The 13,330-nt window shown below is 38.0% G+C and overlaps 1 long non-coding RNA gene across 2 annotated transcripts in view; it reads right to left on the bottom strand.

Annotated features, from left to right (window-relative positions):
• The window catches only part of LOC149253154 (uncharacterized), a 165,142-nt gene that overhangs the window by 94,861 nt on the left and 56,951 nt on the right, over positions 1-13,330 (bottom strand). The gene's annotated exons all lie outside the window — the stretch shown is intronic.

Below are 13,330 nucleotides of genomic sequence, written 5' to 3'. Positions count from 1 at the left end.
TTAAAAAATGACGTAACTTGCTACATTACACATGAAACTATCTACATGTATAAAGAAAAAATACTAATATGTTCTTTCAAACACATTATTCAAATAAAAAAATTCACATAAAACTATTCAAAACTTAAATTTTTTTCCCTTCTTTCACTTTCACTTAAATTTTTTTCCCTTCTTTCGCTTTCATACAATAACATGGTTGTTGTCTCCAAATAACATTCTTCTTTTCCCCTCTCTTGCTTGTAGGTACCATAAATTTTGTGAATGGCTTCTTCGTCTAATGATGAACGTGCTCGAAGATACCATGCAACAAATAAAGAACGAATAAATGCACGTCACCGTGAGCTTTATCAAGCAAAAAAAGACATCAGAGAATGTCAAAAACACAAAAAACAGAAGGAAAACCAACATTCCTCGTCTGAAATGGCCCACCCCGAAAACAATCCTCCCTTGCAATTATCAAACTCTTTATCTTCTCAGCAAACCTCTCAAACAAATACATCCATACCTCATTGCCCTAACCCCTCCTTCGCACATGCTTTCAGCGACGTTTATACTAATCAAGCACATCGAGATTTCCGTGCAAAGATTGATAAACTTCCACCTAAATGCCCATGCTCCATTTGTATTGAATCATATCCTGGAATACATATCCGCAATTCCAACCACATGTATTGCTGCTCCAGAAGTGTCTCTGAAACAAAGGGTCATCGCTTCTCATTATCAAACAACATGTACCCTGGTCCTCAACCAGCTATCCTTACATCTCTTTCACAAATAGAAGAAATGCTCATTGATAGGGTTAACCCTATACTGCAAGTATCACATGCACGCGGCGGTGGCCAATATAAATACAGTGGCCACACAATTTGTTTTCCTCAAGACATTACAAAAATCGCAAACATGTTGCCACGACGTGTTGAAAACTTGGACATCCTAGTTGTCACTCGTCATAGTAATGACCATAAGTCTTATAATTTCATTGTCAGTAGACATCGTGTTCTCGCTGCATTAGAATACAAATTGGCAAATGACCCATACTATAAGAATGTTCGTATTGATAACAACGCACTGGCATCCTTACCAGCAATCCCCACCGATGTCTCCTCCTCCCTTCACCATTCCAATACTACAGAAACCACTGTCCACCTTTCACTTGAACCACCACATGAGCTCACCGAAGATTCCGCAGACCCATCCGTAAACCAAACATCATCATTCGTACCCATCATACCTAATACAAATACAGAAATCCAAGAAATCTGCCATTATTTACATGCTTACAACCACCAATCTGATACTACAATTGAGTGGCCAACAATTGGTTTATCGCCAATCAATGAATACAACACAGAAGGTCTACTCTCTATGGCTTTCCCCACCCTTTTTCCGACAGGAGCTGCAATGCCAAATCAGCCAAGAATGAAAGCAGTGCAGTTACATGAATATGCACTTCACCTCATACGTTACTACGATAACAGATTTGGAAAGCACCCACGCTTTCGTTATTACATATATAATCTCATGATGCAACATCGCAGTCAAGCAATAGCGTCGATTTTTGTGAAAAAGAACATCACATATAACTTCCCAATATCTGTTCAAGATCTGAACATCCAATTAGAACAATTTCCAGATGAGCAATTGGCAGAGCAAGTCATGCGATTCGATAGATCTTTACGTGGAACAAGATCATTTTGGCACAAAGCTAAAAATGAACTAACGGACATGATATCTCAACTCGGTTTCCTGACGTTCTTCTTCACAATAAGTGAAGCTGATACAAAATGGCCTGATCTTCATGCAATCATGCCCAGATGTCTACCTTCTGATATTGCAAAACAACAAAAGTGGAGAAATGATAACATTATCTCTAACCCACATTTAACATCACTATATATGCACCATAGATTCACAACATTTTGTGAGATTATCTTAGAGAAACACTTGAAGACAAAAGATTACTGGTACAGGTACGCATTCTACCGCATTTTTTTTCCAAAAACTCGAAACAACATTCCTCACCTATTACAAAATTATCTTACAAAAACGCATACTTGACAGGTATGAATGGCAACATAGGGGATCTGCGCACATCCATGGTTTCCTTTGGATAGAAAATGCACCTGATATGGAAAACCTCAACTGGGAAGACACAGAAGCAGTGGATATTACAAGGCAGTTCTTCGACAAATATATTTCCGCTTGGAACCCTCCTACTCCTTCGACTTCAAACCAACCAATTGCTTGGACAAATCCCAAAGACCCTTGTCTATTGTCCACACCGCAAATCTTCAGAACCAATCCTTTCAATGACTATGAACAACTCATCAATTGTGTTGAACGTCACACAAAATGCTCAGAAAGCACATGCCTGTGAAAAAATGGATCCTCATTCCAATGTCCTTATAAAGCAACATGGGAATTACATCCAAAATCGGCCTTATTCATTGATTCAAATGGCCAAAAAACATACACCCTTGGCTTGGTCTCTGCTTCTTGTCTTGCTCTTTGGATTGTCAGGACAATCACTTCTATAGTGACACATCTTGTGGCATTGGTAGCATTCTTTCTTGGACATATCAACCTTCCTTCTTGGCCCTCTGAACAACTTAGAGTGTCCTTTTCTTGTGAGAAGCGGAGTATGCATTTGAAACCTTTTCTTATTCATTGTTGGATATTAATGAGATTCTAATTTTTTCTCGGGTGCAAGCATTCCACAATTTCTCAAAGGGAGGAGCCTTTTTTCCAACTATTGAGACTTGAAGCAAAAGAATTCCAAGTAGGTGGTAATCCCAATAGTGCAGTGATTACTAGCTCCTTTTCCGATACAATTCTATGGATTGAAGTTCATCTCTAATTCTAGATATCCTTACAAAGAAGAAGCCAGTTGGTATCTTTTGCAACATGACAATAAATGCAAAAGTCTTTCAAGTCACCTCCTCCAAGATACCACCGAAATACGAAGTTCTGATAAAGCACCATGGGAATTACATCCAAAATCGGCCTTATTCATTGATTCCAATGGCCAAAAAACATACACCCTTGCTCACAACGAACGATCGACTCAATAGCCATAACCCTACCATCCTATCTATTTGGCGTGCAAATGTTGACTGCCAACCAGTACTCTCCATACACGTTGTACAAAAATATATCGCCAAATATGCATCCAAAGCAGAAAAAAATCTGAAAGTTTCCACCACATGCTACGTAGAATTGTCCTAGCTTCCCCCATTGCTGACCCAACAACATCCGCATTTCGAAAATTTCTTGCAGAAACCCTTGTTGACCGTGATATTGGAGCGCAATAAACCTGCCATATGCTGCAAAAATTACCATTAACATTATGTAGTCGACCATTCATTTCTTTAAATGTAAACCAAAAAATTCTTATGCGCCTTCCACAAACGAACACCACCTCCACTACATCCCCACACATCATAGATACATATATCCAGTGCCCTTCTACCCTAGAATCCACATCACTTATAGAATTAGCAAGATCCTGGTCATATGATCCTTGTCCCAAAACAAACAAATGGAAACAAAGACCTACAAAAGCAATTGTTCGGGTCATACCACGTTACTCCTCCATACCATCCACAACTGAACCTTGCTACGTTGACTTTTGCAGAGTTGAACTTATGCTATACAAACATTTTCGCCACATCGTACAAGATATAGGAGATTCTGTTGCAGAATTCATCACAAATTGGCAAACATTTCATCCATTCTACAAACCTTGGCATCAACATCGCACACTATCTGATATTGAATCTGTCGCAAATGATACATCAACTATTCATGAAACCAATCCTCCAGACACCATGGAAATAAATGAATGGGAATTACTTTCCCAATTACACCCCACAAATGAGCTTCTCATAAATGACCTTGACATGCTTGGTCTTCGTGGCTTTGATGACACCCATAACTGGAATCATGCCACTATCCCATTGGATCTACAAAATAATGCCATACAATTAATTGAGAATAGCCGCTCCATCCACCGCATTCTTCAAACACATCAACATATCCTAGCGACCCTTACTACATTATCTCCAATGCAAAGAAAAGCTCTAAATATTATTTCTAATCATTTTGCTAAGAAGGATTATTTAACCGCTCTCAGAATGATAATACAAGGCACTGCTGGTACAGGAAAATCCCTCCTTATCAATTGCATCAAAGATATGCTCATAAGCCTTGCAAGACCAGAACCTTCACCGATCATGCTCCTCGCCCCGACAAGGGGTTGCTGCCTTCAACATACAAGCATCGACAATCCATTTTGCTTGCACCTTCCTATAAAGGATCTTATGCCCTTAGAAGGTAATGCTCTTGCGAAATTCCAAGAAGAACTCGGGCATATAAGATACATACTAATCGATGAAATGAGCTTCATTGGGCCAAAGCTTCTCAGCCATATTGATGAACGTCTTCGAGAGGCATTTCCACAGCAAAGAAACACTCCTTTCGGTGGTTGTTCCATTACATTGGTTGGTGATCTCGATCAGCTACCAACCATCAAAGACATACCTCTATATGCAGGGACGAGCCACGGAAGCGCACTGTGGAACACCTTCAACACAGTCATCACATTAGACACAATATTTCGTCAACAAGGCGACAACATCGCACAGGTACTTTCAAGAACATTCTCCAGAACATTAGAGATGCAAATCCAACAATCGACAACTACAACGTACTCATGTCGTGCACAGATTCCTTTTTATCAGAAGAAGAAATATGTTCATTCCATGATTCCATGCATCTACTTCCAACAAATGCTCAAACAATGGTCCATAATAAGCAAATGATGAAATCTCTAAACACTCCAATCGCAAGATCCATTGCTAAAGATGGCAACACATATTCCAACATTTCCTCAGAATACGAGTAACTTGAGCGAATTGTATTACTATGCAATGGCGAAAAAGTTATGTTGACTTCCAACCTTTGGGTTTCAGCCGGACTTGTTAATGGTTCCCTCGGAGAAATTGAAACCATCTTTTACAAAGAATCAACTGCACCACCACAAATTCCAACATTTGTTGTCGTAGATTTTCCCAAATACATCGGGCCTCCTTGGGATGAAAGAAACCCCAATCACTTGCCTATTCCAGCAGTAAAAAGAAATGGACGTGCACAAATTCCACTGAAGATGGCTTGGGCTTTAACCATACATAAATCTCAAGTTATGACACTTCCAAAAGCAACAATTGACATTGGAAAAACAGAACGTCAAGGTCTCACATTCACAGCAATTTCAAGAGTACCTTCTCTACAAGATCTCCGGATTAGCCCCGCATTCAGTTTCGATCGTTACAATAAAATGAAGGAAGACAAAAACATTGCTTGCAGAAAACACGCAGAAGAAATTCTCCGTTCAATGCCGCCTCCAGATAATCTGCTCCAACCCATACTTTGACATCACCAAAAGGTTTCCTCCATTTATTTACCCCATTCTATTTCATAACATACTTTTCATATCTTTCAACAACAACCAACTTTAATCAATATTAATAATTAAGCAAATATTAGAATGTCTTTATCATCTATACATCTCATTCTAACATTTTCTTTCTTTTGCAACAGGACACATGGACTCGGAAACAGCATACCTAAGCAACTACAAGTCGAATGGCAAGCAAAAAATATGCATCTCCAACTACGCATAAACCTCCAATGGTGTTCAATATGCCATTATTCACCATGCATCTTCCACTAACAATATATAAATCCCCATGGCAAAGGTAACTTCATTTCCATTTATTCAAATTCATTTTAACACAACTCACCTGCAAAGTATTACTAATAAATTTCCACAACTTATTTACATATTACTAATTCTAACAAAATACACATTTTGCAGGTCCATTACTGCTTCTTCAGGTCTTCGATGCCTCCAACATGTTTTGATACAACTTCAAATATGGAATGACAAGCACAATGTTCTTTAGAATATTATATTCCTTCTCGAACCTCTTCTGTTACAATTCACTATTTCTATTTTCCATTTCAAACTTAAAAAATGATGTTTCAAGATCAAATACCATTTTGATGGTTTATGTCCTCATAACTATTTGTATTTTCCATTTCAAACTTAAAAAAAGGATGTTACAATTCACTATTTGTATTTTCCATTTCAAACTTAAAATAGGATGTTTCAAGATCAAATACCATTTTTATGGTTTATGTCCTCACAACTATTTGTATTTTCCATTTCAAACTTAAAAAAAGATGTTTCAAGATCAAATACCATTCTGATAGTTTATGTCCTCACAACCAATTCATTGTCAATGGGTTTTAACATATTTTGTTAACAAAATCAATTGATTTTAATCAATATAATAATTGTTTTCAATATATCTTCGTATTAATTTAATTTCCTGTTTGAATAATGATTTCTTAAATAACCCTATTCAAATCAATATGGATACTCGGTTGTTGTTCGCGTGGATTCATTCGTTTACCTGCACCTTTAACTACACAATTTTTACCAACTACAAACAAAGGTATCTAAACAAGTTCAATGGATATTTATGGCTACTTGCATTCCATTTCAACGGTTTTCGGCATGGCTTCCTCAAATTAAAACTCGGAATCATCGACCCTTGCTTTCAAAAAAGCCCACAAAAGCCCATTCACATTTCAATATTCTTCCACACACTATGCCTTACGACGTTTTCTTTGCAACATTAGGTGCAAATGCTAGTCTTAAGAACAAATAAAAAATGTTTTTCCAAAATATGTTAAACTTAAAAATACTAAAAATCAAAAATAAAATAACTAAAGGTTAGATCAAAGGACTTGGTAGTGTAAGTCCCTTATATCTAGTTGTTCGGGCTTAGTCTTCTTTGGAGATCCTTCTTCATCAACGTTGGCTTGGTCTCTGCTTCTTTTCTTGCTCTTTGGATTGTCAGGACAATCACTTCTATAGTGACACATCTTGTGGCATTGGTAACATTCTTTCTTGGACATATCAACCTTCCTTCTTGGCCCTCTTGACAACTTGGAGTGTCCTTTTCTTGTGAGAAGCGGAGTATGCATTTGAAACCTTTTCTTATTCATTGTTGGATATTAATGAGATTCTCATTTTTTCTCGGGTGCAAGCATTCCACAATTTCTCAAAGGGAGGAGCCTTTTTTCCAACTATTGAGACCTGAAGCAAAAGAATTCCAAGTAGGTGGTAATCCCAATAGTGCAGTGATTACTAGCTCCTTTTCCGATACAATTCTATGGCTTGAAGTTCATCTCTAATTCTAGATATCCTTACAAAGAAGGAAGCCAGTTGGTATCTTTTGCAACATGACATTAAATGCAAAAGTCTTTCAAGTAACCTCCTCCAAGATACCACCGAAATACGAAGAAAGAAAATGTTAGAATGAGATGTATAGATGATAAAGACATTCTAGTATTTGCTTAATTATTAATATTGATTAAAGTTGGTTGTTGTTGAAAGATATGAAAAGTATGTTATGAAATAGAATGGGGTAAATAAATGGAGGAAACCTTTTGGTGATGTTAAAGTATGGGTTGGAGCAGATTATCTGGAGGCGGCATTGAATGGAGAATTTCTTCTGCGTGTTTTCTGCGAGCAATGTTTTTGTTGTCCTTCATTTTACTGTAACGATCGAAACTGAATGCGGGGCTAATCCGGAGATCTTGTAGAGAAGGTACTCTTGAAATTGCTGTGAATGTGAGACCTTGACGTTCTGTTTTTCCAATGTCAATTGTTGCTTTTGGAAGTGTCATACCTTGAGATTTATGTATGGTTAAAGCCCAAGCCATCTTCAGTGGAATTTGTGCACGTCCATTTCTTTTTACTGCTGGAATAGGCAAGTGAGTGGGGTTTCTTTCATCCCAAGGAGGCCCGATGTATTTGGGAAAATCTACGACAACAAATGTTGGAATTTGTGGTGGTGCAGTTGATTCTTTGTAAAAGATGGTTACAATTTCTCCGAGGGAACCATTAACAAGTCCGGCTGAAACCCAAAGGTTGGAAGTCAACATAACTTTTTCGCCATTGCATAGTAATACAATTCGCTCAAGTTGCTCATCTTCTGAGGAAATGTTGGAATATGTGTTGCCATCTTCAGCAATGGATCTTGCGATTGGAGTGTTTAGAGATTTCATCATTTGCTTATTATGGACCATTGTTTGAGCATTTGTTGGAAATAGATGCATGGAATCATGGAATGAACATATTTCTTCTTCTGATAAAAAGGAATCTGTGCGTGACATGAGTACGTTGTAGTCGTCGATTGTTGGATTTGCATCTCTAATGTTCTGGAGAATGTTCTTGAAAGTAACCTGTGCTATGTTGTCGCCTTGTTGACGAAATATTGTGTCTAATGTGATGACTGTGTTGAAGGTGTTCCACAGTGCGCTTCCGTGGCTCGTCCCTGCATATAGAGGTATGTCTTTGATGGGTGGTAGCTGATCGAGATCACCAACCAATATAATGGAACAGCCACCGAAAGGAGTGTTTCTTTGCTGTGGAAATGCCTCTCGAAGACATTCATCAATATGGCTGAGAAGCTTTGGCCCAATGAAGCTCATTTCATCGATTAATATGTATCTTATATCCCTGAGTTCTTCTTGGAATTTCGCAAGAGCATTACCTTCTAAGGGCATAAGATCCTTTATAGGAAGGTGCAAGCAAAATGGATTGTCGATGCTTGTATGTTGAAGGCAGCAACCCCTGTAGGGGCGAGGAGCATGATCGGTGAAGGTTCTGGGCTTGCAAGGCTTATGAGCATATCTTTGATGCAATTGATAAGGAGGGATTTTCCTGTACCAGCAGTGCCTTGTATTATCATTCTGAGAGCGGTTAAATAATCCTTCTTAGCAAAATGATTAGAAATAATATTTAGAGCTTTTCTTTGCATTGGAGATAATGTAGTAAGGGTCGCCAGGATATGTTGATGTGTTTGAAGAATGCGGTGGATGGAGCGGCTATTCTCAATGAATTGTATGGCATTATTTTGTAGATCCAATGGGATAGTGGTATGATTCCAGTTATGGGTGTCATCAAAGCCACGAAGACCAAGCATGTCAAGGTCATTTATGAGAAGCTCATTTGTGGGGTGTAATTGGGAAAGTAATTCCCATTCATTTATTTCCATGGTGTCTGGAGGATTGGTTTCATGAATAGTTAATGTAGCATTTGCGACAGATTCAATATCAGATAGTGTGCGGTGTTGATGCCAAGGTTTGTAGAATGGACAAAATGTTTGCCAATTTGTGATGAATTCTGCAACAGAATCTCCTATATCTTGTACGATATGGCGAAAAGGTTTGTATAGCATAAGTTCAACTCTGCAAAAGTCAACGTAGCAAGGTTCAGTTGTGGATGGTATGGAGGAGTAACGTGGTATGACCCGAACAATTGCTTTTGTAGGTCTTTGTTTCCATTTGTTTGTTTTGCGACAAGGATCATATGACCAGGATCTTGCTAATTCTATAAGTGATGTGGATTCTAGGGTAGAAGGGCACTGGATATATGTATCTATGATGTGTGGGGATGTAGTGGAGGTGGTGTTCGTTTGTGGAAGGCGCATAAGAATTTTTTGGTTTACATTTAAAGAAATGAATGGTCGACTACATAATGTTAATGGTAATTTTTGCAGCATATGGCAGGTTTATTGCGCTCCAATGTCACGATCAACAAGGGTTTCTGCAAGAAATTTTCGAAATGCGGATGTCGCTGGGTCAGCAATGGGTGAAGCCAGGACAATTCTACGTAGCATGTGGTGGAAGCTTTCAGATTTTTTTTTGCTTTAGATGCATATTTGGTGATATATTTTTGTACAGCGTGTATGGAGAATACTGGTTGGCAGTCAACATTTGCACGCCAAATAGATAGGATGGTAGGGTTATGGCTATTGAGTCGATCGTTCGTTGCGAGCAAGGGTGTATGTTTTTTGGCCATTGGAATCAATGAATAAGGCCGATTTTGGATGTAATTCCCATGGTGCTTTATAACGACATTGGAATGAGGATCCATTTTTTCACAGGCATGTGCTTTCTGAGCATTTTGTGTGACGTTCAACACAATTGATGAGTTGTTCATAGTCATTGAAAGGATTGGTTCTGAAGATTTGCGGTGTGGACAATAGACAAGGGTCTTTGGGATTTGTCCAAGCAATTGGTTGGTTTGAAGTCGAAGGAGTACGAGGGTTCCAAGCGGAAATATATTTGTCGAAGAACTGCCTTGTAATATCCACTGCTTCTGTGTCTTCCCAGTTGAGGTTTTCCATATCAGGTGCATTTTCTATCCAAAGGAAACCATGGATGTGCGCAGATCCCCTATGTTGCCATTCATACCTGTCAAGTATGTGTTTTTGTAAGATAATTTTGTAATAGGTGAGGAATGTTGTTTCGAGTTTTTGGAAAAAAAAATGCGGTAGAATGCGTACCTGTACCAGTAATCTTTTGTCTTCAAGTGTTTCTCTAAGATAATCTCACAAAATGTTGTGAATCTATGGTGCATATATAGTGATGTTAAATGTGGGTTAGAGATAATGTTATCATTTCTCCACTTTTGTTGTTTTGCAATATCAGAAGGTAGACATCTGGGCATGATTGCATGAAGATCAGGCCATTTTGTATCAGCTGCACTTAATGTGAAGAAGAACGTCGGGCAACCGAGTTGAGATATCATGTCCGTTAGTTCATTTTTAGCTTTGTGCCAAAATGATCTTTTTCCACGTAAAGATCTATCGAATCGCATGACTTGCTCTGCCAATTGCTCATCTGGAAATTGTTCTAATCGGATGTGCAGATCTTGAATAGATATTGGGAAGTTATATGTGATGTTCTTTTTCACAAAAATCGACGCTATTGCTTGACTGCGATGTTGCATCATGAGATTATATATGTAATAACGAAAGCGTGGGTGCTTTCCAAATCTGTTATCGTAGTAACGTATGAGGTGAAGTGCATATTCATGTAACTGCACTGCTTTCATTCTTGGCTGATTTGGCATTGCAGCTCCTGTCGGAAAAAGGGTGGGGAAAGCCATAGAGAGTAGACCTTCTGTGTTGTATTCATTGATTGGCGATAAACTAATTGTTGGCCACTCAATTGTGGTATCAGATTGGTGGTTGTAAGCATGTAAATAATGGCAGATTTCTTGGATTTTTGTATTTGTATTAGGTATGATGGGTACGAATGATGATGTTTGGTTTACGGATGGGTCTGCGGAATCTTCGGTGAGCTCATGTGGTGGCTCAAGTGAAAGGTGGATAGTGGTTTCTATAGTATTGAAATGGTCAAGGGAGGAGGAAACATCGGTGGGGATTGCTGGTAAGGATGCCAGTGCGTTGTTATCAATACGAACATTCTTATAGTATGGGTCATTTGCCAATTTGTATTCTAATGCAGCGAGAACGCGATGTCTACTGACAATGAAATCATAAGACTTATGGTCATTACTATGACGAGTGACAACTAGGATGTCCAAGTTTTTTTCAACACGTCGTGGCAACATGTTTGCAATTTTTGTAATGTCTTGAGGAAAACAAATTGTGTGGCCACTGTATTTATATTGGCCACCACGTGCATGTGTTACTTGCAGTATAGGGTTAACCCTAGCAATGAGCATTTCTTCTATTTGTGAAAGAGATGTAAGGATAGTTGGTTGAGGACCAGGGTACATGTTGTTTGATAATGAGAAGCGATGACCCTTTGTTTCAGATACGCATCTGGAGCAGCAATACATGTGGTTGGAATTGCGGATATGTATTCCAGGATATGATTCAATACAAATGGAGCATGGGCATTTAGGTGGAAGTTTATCAATCTTTGCACGGAAATCTCGATGTGCTTGATTAGTATAAACGTTGCTGAAAGCATGTGCGAAGGAGGGGTTAGGGCAATGAGGTATGGATGTATTTGTTTGAGAGGTTTGCTGAGAAGATAAAGAGTTTGATAATTGCAAGGGAGGATTGTTTTCGGGGTGGGCCATTTCAGACGAGGAATGTTGGTTTTCCTTCTGTTTTTTGTGTTTTCGACATTCTCTGATGTCTTTTTTTGCTTGATAAAGCTCACGGCGACGTGCATTTATTCGTTCTTTATTTGTTGCATAGTATCTTCGAGCACGTTCATCATTAGACGAAGAAGCCATTCGCAAAATTTATGGTACCTACAAGCAAGAGAGGGGAAAAGAAGAATGTTATTTGGAGACAACAACCATGTTATTGTATGAAAGCGAAAGAAGGGAAAAAAATTTAAGTGAAAGTGAAAGAAGGGAAAAAAATTTAAGTTTTGAATAGTTTTATGTGAATTTTTTTATTTGAATAATGTGTTTGAAAGAACATATCAGTATTTTTTCTTTATACATGTAGATAGTTTCATGTGTAATATAGCAAGTTACGTCATTTTTTAAAAGGAAGAAGATGATAAAAGAAAAAAAGAATGTGAATTTGTCTACTCACATAATGATAGATACAATGGAGGACAAATACTTATTTCAATGGTATATAAGAAAATTTCGTAAGAAGGCATGCAACATTATATCATGTAAAGTTGTATTTATAAAATTGGACAATAGGAATTGTCAAAAAGCAAGGAATACATTTTGCGATATTTATCTACAATATCGAGATGTTCTGAATTTCTCGAAGGATGTTGTTGCATTCTGTCGTGAAATGCAACTTTTCTTCTTTTATGATAACGCATTTCAATCGTGGCACTCCTTTAAAAGTTTATGTCTTCATTGATAGTGTGAAGATATGATCTGTCCATAGAGCTTTAGAGACAATTTCCTTGATCAGTTCTAGATCTGAAGATAATAAATAGAAGTCTTTGGCATTATTTCCAAGAATTGTAGATCTCGCGTCTTCGAAAGCAACAGTTGAAGCTAATTCACATGTGTGATCTTGTATGTCGATTTTCAATAAGTATCTGTAATCACAGTCACTTACTTCAGCGTTGCATTTTGGGCAGAACCACATCCATGTATTTTGTGGAATAAGTTTTTTCATGCATTTTTTCCCACCAACGATCAACGGGCAAGAAATGTAGTAAAAACTATCCATCCCAATTTTTGTTATTGTGCCCTTTAATTGGAAAAATGTTGGTTTCTCTAAGGAATCCATATTGTAAATATCAGCAATTGTTATTTTTTTTTGTTGATGGCCAAAAGGAGATCTTGTTGTCAAAGATGTAGAAGCTGCAGTCGAACCTTCTTTTTTAAACCATGACTTTAGCGTATGTGCCTCTTCAATGTCAAGATCTACAAGAATAATGGATCTCGTTGTAGTGTCGATATTTTTTCCATTAAATTCTCCAACACGCGCAGATTTGATTGCAATGATGGGGT

This window comes from Pinus tabuliformis, chromosome 7, assembly GCF_031772625.1.
Source record: "Pinus tabuliformis cultivar Carrire ecotype Pingquan chromosome 7, CPIR1, whole genome shotgun sequence".
Classification (NCBI taxonomy): Eukaryota; Viridiplantae; Streptophyta; class Pinopsida; order Pinales; family Pinaceae; genus Pinus; species Pinus tabuliformis.
The sequence above is the reverse complement of the archived record's forward strand: the minus strand, read 5'-3'. Positions and strand labels throughout refer to the sequence as shown.